Genomic DNA, 13,635 nt, shown 5'->3' on the forward strand with positions numbered 1-13,635 from the left:
GGCAACGCACCACCCACCGATACTTCGCCAGGAAGATATGACGTCATGCCGTGTCTGGTTAAGTGACGTCACGTTTGAATAAGAGTGACGTTATGTCGACTATCGGGAGAACATTGACGTCACATCATGTCAAATTAAGTAGGAACAATGTCACATCAAGTACATCTTTAAGAGAACAATGACGTCAAATCGGGCCTACGGAGGGAAAGTGATATAAGGTCGATTACACGTCAAGTATGTCGAAATTCTAGAGTTTAACATGAAAAAAAAATCACACTTATGGAAGGCCTACATTAATTCAAATTGGCAGACTTCAGTTTTACACAAGATAACGATTTATTTGTAGAATAAAAATTTTATACATCATGTACAAAACCGTTTCTTTGGGCAGATTGTGACGTCACCATTGCAGACTGACGGTCCTCCGCATTCGAACCGCCGTTGTATAAACAGAAGGCCTGCAACTTCAGTGCTATACAAACTTCCTCCTGTTGAGCACGTACACAAACACATACTGACTGCATGCCGCGTGATTTTGTTCGGCTAAGAAACGTATCCTGGTTTCAACGAAACACTCTTGAACAAGATCGAGGCGTTTGGAAAAAGGGGTTATATACTGTGTGTTCGGAAATATGGTGTAAATACTCACACACAAACACACACACAACACTCACACACACACGCACGCAAGCACACATACACACAGACGGAAAGAATCCAAAGAGCAACTACGAAGATAGCCCCAATTCTTTCAAAATTGTCAAAACTAAAATTACCGACTCTGGAACAGAGAAGAGAAAAAGGTGACTTGTTGACTACATATAGAATCATAAGAGGTATGGAAGTCCTTGATAGAGAAGACTTACTAAATTGGGATAAAAGAAATACAAGGGGACATGAAAGGAAGCTCAAAAAGGACAGTTATAGAAGAGACATGAAAAAGAACAGCTTTCTCCACAGAGTGGTGGATGTATGGAACAAACTAGACGAAACAATAGTGTGTACAAAAACCATACACGAAGTTTAAGAGCAATTTGGACACTGTAAGATACAGAGACGAGACACTACGAGCGTAGCTCACCTTCCCGTAAGATACAACTAGGTAAATACATGCACACACAAACACGAATATAAAACTATGTATGATAAATCGGAGAGTAGGAGACGGGACCCCGTGTGTGTGTTGGAAATTCAGATAAGTACAGTGACCCTTTCGTTGCGTTCTACTCTATTTATTAAAGTTGACGCCAGCTGATTTCATTCAGACATCAAACGAATATACACGCCTCATTTGGGCGCCTAAACTCGACTTTAACACCTCTTCTGTCTGGTTAAGAAATAAAATCTTAAACATGAAATGGTTAACCAAACGGCCCCTGGGTTTCCTTTAGTTGAATATAATTTATTTCAGCAGCCATGATCAATTTAAGAGTTGAGTACAAACGCCAAAGGGTGATATCTTATGCTACGAATTCATTCAATGGAAGGGCGTCTCCATACGGAAGGAATTTTAACCATACAATGATAAGGGTCACAAGTGCGTGTCAATCGCGATCAATTGGGAGCATTCCCCAGGGAGCGCGTTGCATCGCTCACACTCCCGCGTCAGTCCCATCCACGGTCTCTCATGCAGACACCCTTCCCATTCCAAACAACTCTCGACAGCCAGGAATTCTGTCGACGTAACCTTCGTCTACCGTGACGAGCCCGTATGGAGTACTGAATACATAAGTTACATGAAGTCGACTCTTTAGCGACACCCTTACGGCCCAGTCACGCAGTATTCTTCCTTGACTAAAGACTTATTTCCATTCAAAGAAGAATGCTAGTCGGTTTTAAAAAATATTATCTCCCATTTCTGCTACCTTCCTCCTCCTTTCTCCTTTACGATCTCTATGATTACTCCAAGGATAGAATCGCTGGTTATCGACGACGAAATACAAATGTAGTGTGGCAGTGATTATGGTGGTGGATGTGGTAGATGCGGTGGAGGAGGTCATGACGTAACAGTGCTTGAGTGAATAGTGCTCCTTGTATCATACAGTGTCCAGCATCGCCGACAGCCCCCTGACCGTGATCTCTCTCTCTCTCTCTCTCTCTCTCTAGTGTATCTTGTTTGAAATGATCTGTAATTGGATCCTAAGTTTAATTTTCTTCGATATCCTGTCAACAATTTCTTGTAATGAAGTAACCTTACCCATCGAGCCCAACCTTCTGAAATTACCATCCGTCCTGCGATGAATCAATAAATAAATGAATAGATAAATATATAAATAAATAAATGAGTGAATAGATAAATAAATTAATAAATAAGCAAATAAATATTATTGATAAATATTACTGATAAGTATAATAAATAAATAGACAAACAAATCTACTGGCAATTAAGCAAACAAATAAACTTACAAATAAAGATAACAATAATATCCAACGTTGCTATACACTCCTTCATTCAACTTTTGTACTCCCTAAGGTGACTTGTACCAGATCAAGGTCCAAACAAGATCAGGTCATTTCACTTTGGTAAGACATCTGGCAACATGACGTCATGGAGAGGTGCAACAATCGATTAATCTAATTTATATTCACGTCTTTCTCAACGGTCAGCCTTGCACGCTGATACACACAACTTTAATTTTCTCTTCGGGGTGAACTGTCCTGTTCTTGTTCAGACCTTGTACTAGATATAAAGACTTGAAGAAGGCCGTCCCTCTGACTCACCCGCTTGCAGTCGACCTGCCCTTGAAATAAACGCCTGGAGCAAATTTACTCCCAATAAGGCGTGATTGAGTGTCCGGCTGCCCATCTGTTTATTTCCTCACTGGATATATGATTTCCTACAGCTGAGCACAACAGCCCCGGGGTCATCAGAAAAAAAAAATTCAACTCGTTAACAGCAGCTGAGCATAAGACAGATTGACAGTTCTTAAAGGAGGTTCTTTGTCCATCTCGTATACGGAGTTTGAAGAACAGGTCAAAGACGGTTCCATGCTAGGTCGCATAGGGTCATGTCCTGTAGATAAACATGTTACATATATACATGCATACATATAACCAAGGCTTTTTCCCCTTACAAGGGAGGTAGCCAAAAAGAAAAAGGGCATAAAAACCATTCCCACCCATTCCATCCCTAAATACACTCCACTCTACTATATATATTCTCTTATGCAAAGTAGACCACTGGGAAAAAGAAACTAACAAAGTAGAGCGCTTTCGTATATTACATCTTCAGTGCAAAAATTACTTTTTGCACTGGATGTAATATACGAAAGCGCTCTGCTTCGTTAGTTTCTTTTTCGAAGTGGTCTATTTTGCATAAGTGAAGACACGTACCCGTGTTATTATTAGCATACTATATATATTGTAAGCCTCGGAACTATGTGGTAGTGTGGGGAACCATTCCTTCTCAGTGGTAGATAGACGAAGGCAAGGAGTCTACGCCAGAAGATGCACAGTACCTGCGGCCGAAACCGTCACCTTTGCCCTATGCTCTTGGACTGCTGGGGTAGGTAACTGTTCGTACTGGGACTCGGAAAGAAGTGTGGGATTCGAACCCACAACTAAGCGAATGCAAGACAAGCACGCTTCAGATTACACCACCAGTGACTCCGTGATCTTGCAATGTAAAGTCAACGTAGTACCGCTGAGCCACGACGCCCAACGCCTAAATACAAACATGGAGAAAATATTTTGCAGTAAATAATCTATGGACGTCTGTGATTCCCTTACGGACCAGACTCCCGCAGCATCCTTTTATGAACTCCCCGCTCAAATAAGAAAGCAGATCACTTAGAATCTTTACTCTCCTTCCTTCCTCTCACTCTCCTTCACCACCTCTATTGCCCCATATCTTCGGCGCGAGAAGTGCCTTCAACACAGAGGCGTTGTTTATGGGTAAAGGAGCTATGGTCCACCTCGACTAATGCCTTCCCTACATCTGTCGTTAGGTTATTCCATTCGTCTCTTGGCACCCTTTCCTTCGGTAGCAATGGGGATAATATATATATATGTATATATATATATATATATATATATATATATATATATATATATATATATATATATATATATATATATGCAGAAAAAACACCAAGGAAAATAATGAAATGATAACCGAGCGCTTGCGTGTATTTAGACATCCTCAGGGTACCCTGAGGATGTCTAAATAGACGAAAGCGCTCGGTCACCAATTTATCATTTTCCTTTGTGTTTTTTTTTCTGCATATTTAGAATCACGAGTTCATGTGATTTCTCATGCACACACACACATTATATATATATATATATATATATATATATACATATATATATATATATGTGTGTGTGTGAGAGTGTGTGTGTGTGTTGTGCCCTTAAAATAGTGTTCCACTATAATTTTTGTTTCTATAAAAAACGATACATTCACAGGTTAAATATTACACATGTAATTTACAAAGTAGGTTCCTTGCGTGCGTGCTTATCAAGAACTGAATTAACCTGCATTCGTTATCAAGACGCTCTAACACGGTGACCCGGAGAAGGGGACCTTTGTCTTCCGCTTCGTCGAACTTGCATCAAAGAACTGCTGTAGAACTGCTGTAGCTGCAGTTTCCGTGTAGAAGAAGGGCCGGGGCGAGCAACTCCTCTGTCCGGGAGAAGAGGACGAGAAGGAGGAGGAGGAGGAGAAGATGGAATGTCTCTATTGTCACGTGACATCACACCCTCGCGGCTCCTCCTCACTCTCTTTGGCCTCAATTCGAATCATCGGGAAGAGGACGAGGAAGAAGAGAAAAAAAAAAACAGGAAGAGAAGGGAGAGGAGGAGGAGGAAAGGAAGGGGTGAAAGAAGGAGATAAAGGAAGAGAAGGAGGAGCAGCAAGAAGACCAGCAGAAGGAAAAGGAGGACCGGGAGGAGGTGGAAGAGGTGATGGAGGAGGTGGAGGATTAGGGCAGTTCCTGTACAAATCCGAATGACTTCTAGTTTCTGTTGACATTTCGCAAATCACACATGACCTTGTGTTGTAGTGGTCAATGATTTTTCATCTTTACTAATTTCATTTCAGTTCCTGGACCTTAATGTGGAAGTGCTGTGCCTCCCTGCATTGCCCTTGGGTTGAGGGACGAGAATGACCCACGAGGTGCTATGATGGGAGGGGTATTGTGAGATTTATTTGTTTATGAAGCTTTGTGTGTGTGAATTTGGCTTGGCCACTCGTTTATAATCGAAAGCGCATTTGGTATATAAATATAAATACGGATAAAATTAATTTCGTGTCATCGTGACTATGCCCATTATAATAATATCAAATTTAGGTATTAATGAATACATTTTTTACAATACCGCTCAGCACAAAGTCTATATATACTCAGTTTATTAACATGTAGTGAAATTATTCTTGGCCAATAGCCTACTCTAATTTCTGGTTTGCTTAAATATCAGGAGTGAAATAAATAGATAAATAGACAGATGAAATGAATAAAGCAAATAAATGGAGGAAATAGTGATGAAACCCTTTGCCTTGATTAGAGAAAACAAAATGTAATTCTGTACACATTAATTTTGTTGAAAATGTCCTTGGAGTCGACATGACGTCACCCAAACATCATTCCGTGATTTCTTCTTACGACAGCACGATATTACGTCACTCAATCCCCGCCTCCCTCTACACTTCGGTTTTAGGTCAACTAATCATTACATGCGTGTTTACAAATACACCAGCACTCACATATATAATCACACTTAATACACAATCCTTCACGCATACCAGCTATTTGTACACCAGTACAAACATTTACCATTTCTCCTGTTATACATATATGCACAAATCAACAGCAATTCCCTTATACGCACATACACACACAGACACAAACACACACATACAGACACAAACACACACACATAGACATACATGCACACGCATATTATACATATATCCTCACGTAATCATAAATCACGCTCGAATATCCGGTACCTCCATGGTTGACTTCATATATTTGACTGATATTCTACTTAAGAACGCTTTTCTGATTTAGCTTTCCTGTAGCTCTCGTTCTTCTTCAGCCGACTTCCTTTCCGTAATGTCCTTCTTGCCATTTCTGGCTAATGAGCTGAGAACTACAAAGTGAAAGCCCCTTCTTTTATTGGTGCACCTGAAGAGACATGCCTTCCGTCTCATCTCCGAGGTGTCCTCTTATCTCTCTCTTGGTGGCCGGAGGATCTCTACACACACACACACACACACACACGCAATTTCATATATCAGCTCTGAGCTCTCTTCCGGGAGGGAAATAACTGTCGATCACGAGTCCAACACATGATCCAAAACCACGTTTTTTTTTAATCACACACACACACACACAATTTCATATATAAGCTCTGAGCTCTCTTCCGGGAGGGAAATAACTGTCGATCACGAGTCCAACACTTGATCCAAGGCCATTGTGGTGAATCACACACACACACACACACACAACTCGTGGCGCACTTGGTAAAGTTCCCGACTGCCACTACGGAGATCCGGGTTCGAATCCCGCCCAGAGCTGAAATAATTTCAGTATCGCTGTGCTGCGGGTTATTACTCCAACTCTCATGAGCTTTACCCATAGATCGGTCATATATGAGCTCTGAACTCTCTTCCGGGAGGGAAATAGCTGTTGATCACAAGTCCAACACGCGCTCCAAAACTATGGTGAATCACACACACACATACACAGACTGTTGGTTACTTTTTAGGGTCAGTATAGAACGAGAATGACACTGCCCACCGTCTAAGCCCTTAAATCACACGCAAGCAAATGCACTCGGAGACCTGAGAGACAGTTGGCGGACTTGAACTTGAAGCTAACCCGAATGGGAACTCTGCAAAACACAGAAGAGCCTTCCTCCATACGGTCATGGGGTGTCTGGTTACATTTACCGCTGTGGAGGTATCTGGAGGCAGGTGTGGAGGTACTTGGAGGCAGGTTGTGTATACCGTTTAGGGGTATTTGGCGACACATTAAAGCTTACTAGTCTTGGGGTATTTGGGGGGTTGGATACAACTCACCGGTGTGGGGGTATTTGGGGGAAGGTGCCCGTAATGTTTAGTTAATGGGAATTTGTATATGATAGTCGGGTTATTTGGTAACACGCTGGATGATACGATTGAGGGTATTTGGCGGCAGGCTGCATGCACTGGTGTGGGGTATTTACCGCACGGGCATTTGGCGACAGGTTGCATTTGCCGGGTACGGATATTAAGTGGCAGGTTGTAATTAATGGTAGGGGTATTTGCTGCTACGTTATAATTACAAGTAGGGGTATTTGGTAGCAGGTTGTATTTACCGAGGTATTTGGTGTCAATTTCTATTCACTGGTAAATTACTTGGCGAAATGTTGTATTAAAGTCGGAGTATTGGGGCAAATTAATGCAGATCCACAGTTGGCCTAATTTCATGGCGTGACTCACAGGACGATAAAAACCCAATCCTGCATCACATTTTTTAAATCAGATTTAATCTAATTTAATTTGATTTGTACTGCACAACACCGAGGGATTTTATTTTTTTACTGACACGTTCGCTATTGAAGTCTCATGGAATTGAATACAAAGAAAACGAATACGTGATACGGAAGTATGTGTTATGATTTACAGAAACAGGATTGTTCTCGTAATCTGCTCCCAAAGCATAATAACTAAAACCCGATACACTCTGTGAGTGTGTGTGTGTGTGTGTGTGTGTGTGTGTGTGTGTGTGTGTGTGTGTGTGTGTGTGTGTGTGTGTTTACCTAGTTGTATTTTACGGGAAGGGGAGCTATGCTCGTGTGTCCCGTCTCCATATCTCGTTTTATCTAGACTGTTTTTAAATTCGTGTATCGTTTTTGCACACACCACATTCTCATCTAACCTGTTCCAAACGTGTGTGTGTGTGTGTGTGTGTGTGTGTGTGTGTGTGTGTGTGTGTGTGTGTGTGTGTGTGTGTGTGTGTGTGTGTGTGTGTGTAGGAAGTGAAGAAATGAGTGGTAGGGAGGGAGGGAGAGTGGGACAGCTTGACCGCCATCTGGTACAATCCAGGGCAACTTGTGGTTGATTGAGGTTGGCACGGACCTACCGGCCCTGTAACCTAGGCTGGTATGTGTGTTGTTGTCACACATACACGTGTACCAACACAAATATACGTACATGTGTACATGTATATATAAACATTCCTGTATACAATCACATTTGCATACATATGTACATACATGCACATACTCTACACACATTGTTCCTATCCTGTATACTATGATTAGTTAAATACAGACAGACACATAGATACGCATACACACACACGCACACATACACACAAACACACCCACGCGCGCGCACCCACACACATATGCACACATACGCGCACGCTCACACACATACACACACACACACACACACACACATATACGAGGAACACCGATAATTATAAAGTCTGCCCTGTCAAGAGCAATTATTACATATACACAGACACACATGCATACATACGAACAAAAATAACTACACATACATACATGACTGCATATACGCGCTCAATTTTTATCCTATTTCGAGAAATTTTGTCGAGGAAGAGTTAAGTAAACATTAAATCAACCCCACCCAACACCCCCTGTCCCGAAGGAAAATGGTGACAGAGATGAATAAAATCGCTTGACGACAGAATAGACGATATTAAAAGTAGGCCCTGTACTTGGTCAAGTCACAAAGATCTACGTGGAAAGAAGGGAGGGGGGGAGAGCAGGTGAGGGGAAATGTGCGGGGAGGGAAAGGGGCAAGATAGCGGGGGGGGGGAATGATGGGGTGGGGAAGAAAAAGGGGAGGGGAAGGGACGGGACGGCGGAAATGGGGGAGGAGTGGGATGGGGGGAGGAGAAGGGGATAAGGTGGGGGAAGGGGGGAAGAGACAAGGAGGAAGAAGAGTAATCTTTATTGATCTAAATAAAAACTGTCAAGTGTTATAGTACCGTTAAGTGGAATGTATTTTCGACTTAGCCTTAAATATTTCTTTTCTTTTTACCGAGGAAAAAAAATCGATGTAGCGTCGCGATATACGCAATCAATTATGACGTCATGTCGACTTGGCTGAGGCAAGCAAGCGTTGGTCTTATTCTCTCCATTATGCATTTGCGGTTTGGGCGTAGTCTCCCCGGCAGGTGTTCGAAAGGTTTCGAAAAAGGGGTTCGAACCCGATTCGATGCACTTATTAGGATTCGATCCCATATCGACGCGCCAATTAGGATTCGACACCTTTGGGATCCGGTCTCGTGGTATCATCCATGATCCCATCAGCTACTATTGTTTTTTAATATGATTGCTACCGAGGAAGTGTCACAGTAATGAATAAAATAGCCTGGCGTCGGCTAGAATATATAAAAGGAGTAAAACTAGTCCTGGCGCACTAATGTTAACATTAACAAAGCGACTACACCTGCTAACACACGCGCGTATAGGCGTGGATACACACACACACACACATACACATGTTCGTAGTTACTCAAAGACACATGCACATAATTGATTATATCACAATTTTGTACATCAAAATTACTACACGTATATATGCAAGCGCCATTAGTACATAACTACTATAACTGTTATAAAAATACAAATGTTTTTACTAATATTCATGTCGCTACTACCAATAAAATGAACATTGGTACTGCTACACATACAAATACAGAGGCGGAGTACACAAACACAATGTATTTATCCTGTGCACCATGATTAAGTACATACAAATGTTTAAACACTCAAGAACTTGCCTTTCAGCTTACCAAACTCTAAAGAATAAAGAAAACTGACGATATGACGTCATGAGTTAATTTATTCAAGCTGTATGTCCTTTTTGTCTTAGAAGCAGTCTGGATGACACCTTGCGCGTCTTCTGAACCCGTTTTGTCGTTTGTTTTCTTTCCCACGAAAGTAAAATATTATTTTTAAGAATTTCAGTTTCCCTGGACATGTACTGCAGTGCAGAGTTGAATATATTAGGTGTTCTCTGTCCACACCAGCCTTCCAGGGATATTTTGATTCTATCATACGTTTGAGAACGACAACTCGACTCGTTAAAACTATCTACTAATCCTCAAACTTGAGATTTGACAGGGGGCAGGTGGCAACAACATCTTGCACCTGCCTATGATAAGAACCCCCACCCCCTCCAGGAGCAACTGGCGTCTCAGGGTGGCCTACAGTACGCATCCCTACCTCGAAGGACCGCGAGGCGACGCAGCAGCTGCGCAGGTACGCCGGCATTTGTTCGCGTCACAACGCGAGTTGCCAACACGCCCCCGGGCGATGACGTCACGAGGCGCCCTCGGGCAACTGAACGCCGCCTGCAGCAAATTGCCTGCAGCAGGATGAGCGACGGGAGTCGGGGAGGGACTGCTTGAGCACTGCGACGTTATCCGTGATGTGGATATGGAAGTTTGGTCACATATGGGTTGTGATGCCAACTGCTGATGGTTGAACTCTACATATGTGTACACTTTTGCTGAACAATGTCGTTTGAGTCGACATGACGTCATATCGTCTTAGACATTCCGTGATTTCGGATTTGGTCACAGCGATGTGACGTCACTAGCTCCGCCTCCCTGCACGTGGACATCCGTTCATTTTTGCTTTAAATTGTCGAGAGTCGATATGACGTCACAAGGCCTGGATAAGACGATATAAGCTCCGCCCCTCTGCATATTTTTCAAACGTCGATCCATACCTGAATTGCAATTTTCATTGATCAGCTCACAATCTTCACCATCTTAAGCTAATCTCACTAGCTATGAACTTCTCTCGTCATACCCCCACCCATCATATTTTGTCGTTCAGAGCATTGTCCCTCAATCTGCTTTGTATATTTTTCTAACTTCTTTTGATTCACCAACTCTTTAATCTTCACTTGCTAAACCTTAAACCAGGTGTGTATTTTCACCTGACTGGCTCTTATATACCATCTACATATAACCATTTGGTTGATGTCCACTTCATTCGACCCGTGTCACTGTCCTTCAAAGATCAGATGTATATCCTCACCCATGGAACATCGTCTTGTTGGCAGGCAGCTGGGTAATCCCCCACCCCTCCACCCCCTTTCCTCGCCAGACCAGCTGCTACCGGGAGATGTGACGTCATTGTAATTCCGTAAAAACTGTATAAAACGGGATCATGTCAAAGTCTTCGATAAAATCTCCTTCATTTTAGTTTCGTGAAAATTTATCAAAGAATAGAATTCATTTGAACATTCGAGTAAAGATCTTGGAGAAAAGCAGAGTACATTAATATTGGGGAAATGACAAAAAGTAATACAATACAAATTGAAAAATATGAACCAAACTATTTGACAGCCTGTGCGACAAAGAAAATTTATGCCAGGTTCAAACAAATGAAGTGTAGTGTGTGTGTGTGTGTGTGTGTGCGTGCGCGCATGTGTGTTGTGTTGTGTTTCAGGTCTTAGATCATGTACAGGATTCATGATCGACAGTTATTACCATCCCAGATGATAGTTCACAAGACATATAGTTTGATCTATGGGGCACCTTAGACACAACCCATTCCCTTGTCCATAGAAGACAGTAACATCTTGTAGTATGCGTGTTTTTTTTTTTTACGCCGGATGTGAATTTATTTACTAAGTTGTAGTATATAGGAAAGGAGTAAGGCTCATGGGGTCCCGTCTCTTTCTCTCAAGTCTATCATACCTATTTTCAAATTCACGCATGGTGTGTGTGTGTGTGTGTGTACGTATGTGCGTGTGTGTGCGCGCGAGCGCGTATGCCTACCTGATTGCGTTTATCCAGTTGTAGTATACAAGGGAATATATCTTCTTGTAACCTCTGGGAGAGCTAGCCAGTCTTGAATGTAACACAGGGGCAGGTGCGAGGCACGTGACAAGCATCACGCGAACCAACGGACGTCACGCTGTTGCCATGATGAATCACGAATGAACATCTGCTTGGGCTTCTTCTACACGATTTGTGATGAGTGAAATTCAACTTTGCAATGATCACTGGAATCGAAGGGGAACAACCTGGGACTCAGGCGGGACGAAACCTTTCTCTCCTGATGATGCACAAGATGGTTCGAAACGTTGTCATAATAATGAAGCATCCAGTTGCATTTTAAATCGTGACATCCTTTATAGTCTCTATCCTAGTTTGGCTTACTTAATGGTGTTTATTCCAATAATAATAATAATAACAATAATGATAGTAATAATAACTAATAATAATAACAAAAATGATAACAACAACGACGACGACGTCGGTGATAATGATAATAACTGATAATTATTATGATAATAATAAAGGATGGGCTTAACCGATCTCCACTCCATTAGGCCTTAATACACTTTTGTCTATGTAATATTCCATCGTTAAATTGAAGAAACATTTTCAAGATTTCCCTTAGAATTGCATACCCTTCAGTGGCGTTGTCAGTCAAGACAAGTCCTTGTGAAACCCTTTAAGGTGGGATAGAATTGTCTGGCTTGAGCTTCTCAAAAAAAAAAAAAAAAAAAAAAAAAAAACGATGCTCTGATGTTTTCTTATTGGTTGAGTGAAAAAAAACTTCTCCCTTCTCTCCACCTCAGCGAATCGATGGCTATCTATAATCTTATTTATCTTAAAATTGTGGTTTGTAATGATGAACTTCCAAGTCGTCAAATCGTGTGTACTAAAAGGGCCACTTCTTGGGCTACCACAACACTTGCAGGTAATAATTGTCTTATTTTCACTTACCTTGCCATTTTTCCAATCTGTTTTTTCATGCCATTTACTCTAAAGTATTTGTTTGTCAATAAGAATATGGTTAATTATCTAAAGAAGCTTACTTGCGTCCACTTTTTGTACTCCACAATGATAAACTATTATTTTCACCAACAGTTCACCAATTTGGTGATTTTGTGGTTCGATTCCATCATAGAATTTTTAGTGCATATATAGAATTCATAAATACGAAGTGTTTTTTTTTATCTTTACATCTATATGCAGTTAGTTATATGTTTAATATACTTAATTCAAATTTCTTTGAAGCTTAATTTTTCAATACATGATAGTATCACAAACATGACACATCAAGTATCATCTTCCCAGAATTTTATTGAGAGCATTTATTCTTATTATATATTAAAGGTGAGGGCCAATTGAAACTTCGTATCTGTTATAACGTAAAATTACATTTGATTTCTCCGTCCCGTTCGTACACTGCATGAAACGATGTAGTCCTGCGAACTGTCTCCAATCACCACTCAGCTCACAATTACCCCTCGCTCCACTTTCATTATTCATATACAGTTACCGAGTCACAGGTCTCCAAATGAGATGATACACACACATTATATTAAACCATAATATTACGTCTATGCTTATATTTCTTTTATGTGTTCATGACTTCAGTTCGATGTTTTTTGCCTTACTCGACCAATATATTTTGTCGTTAGGACAGACTTGAGATTTCGCATATGTAAGACGGTCTCGCAAGAGAAAGTTTGGTGTAAGAAGAGGATAAGATGGAGAACAGAAGAAGGAAGATGATGGAAAAAGAGGATGTGTAAGAGAAGTAAGAGGGAGAGGAGAAGGTGATAGTTGAAGGGGGGGGTGAGCAAAAGTGGGAGAAGGGAGATGATGATCAGAAGGAAGAGAACTGGGAGTGTGGGAG

The sequence above is a fragment of the Oratosquilla oratoria genome, chromosome 27 (assembly GCF_046742065.1).
Source record: "Oratosquilla oratoria isolate Oo_2021 chromosome 27, ASM4674206v1, whole genome shotgun sequence".
Taxonomy (NCBI): Eukaryota; Metazoa; Arthropoda; class Malacostraca; order Stomatopoda; family Squillidae; genus Oratosquilla; species Oratosquilla oratoria.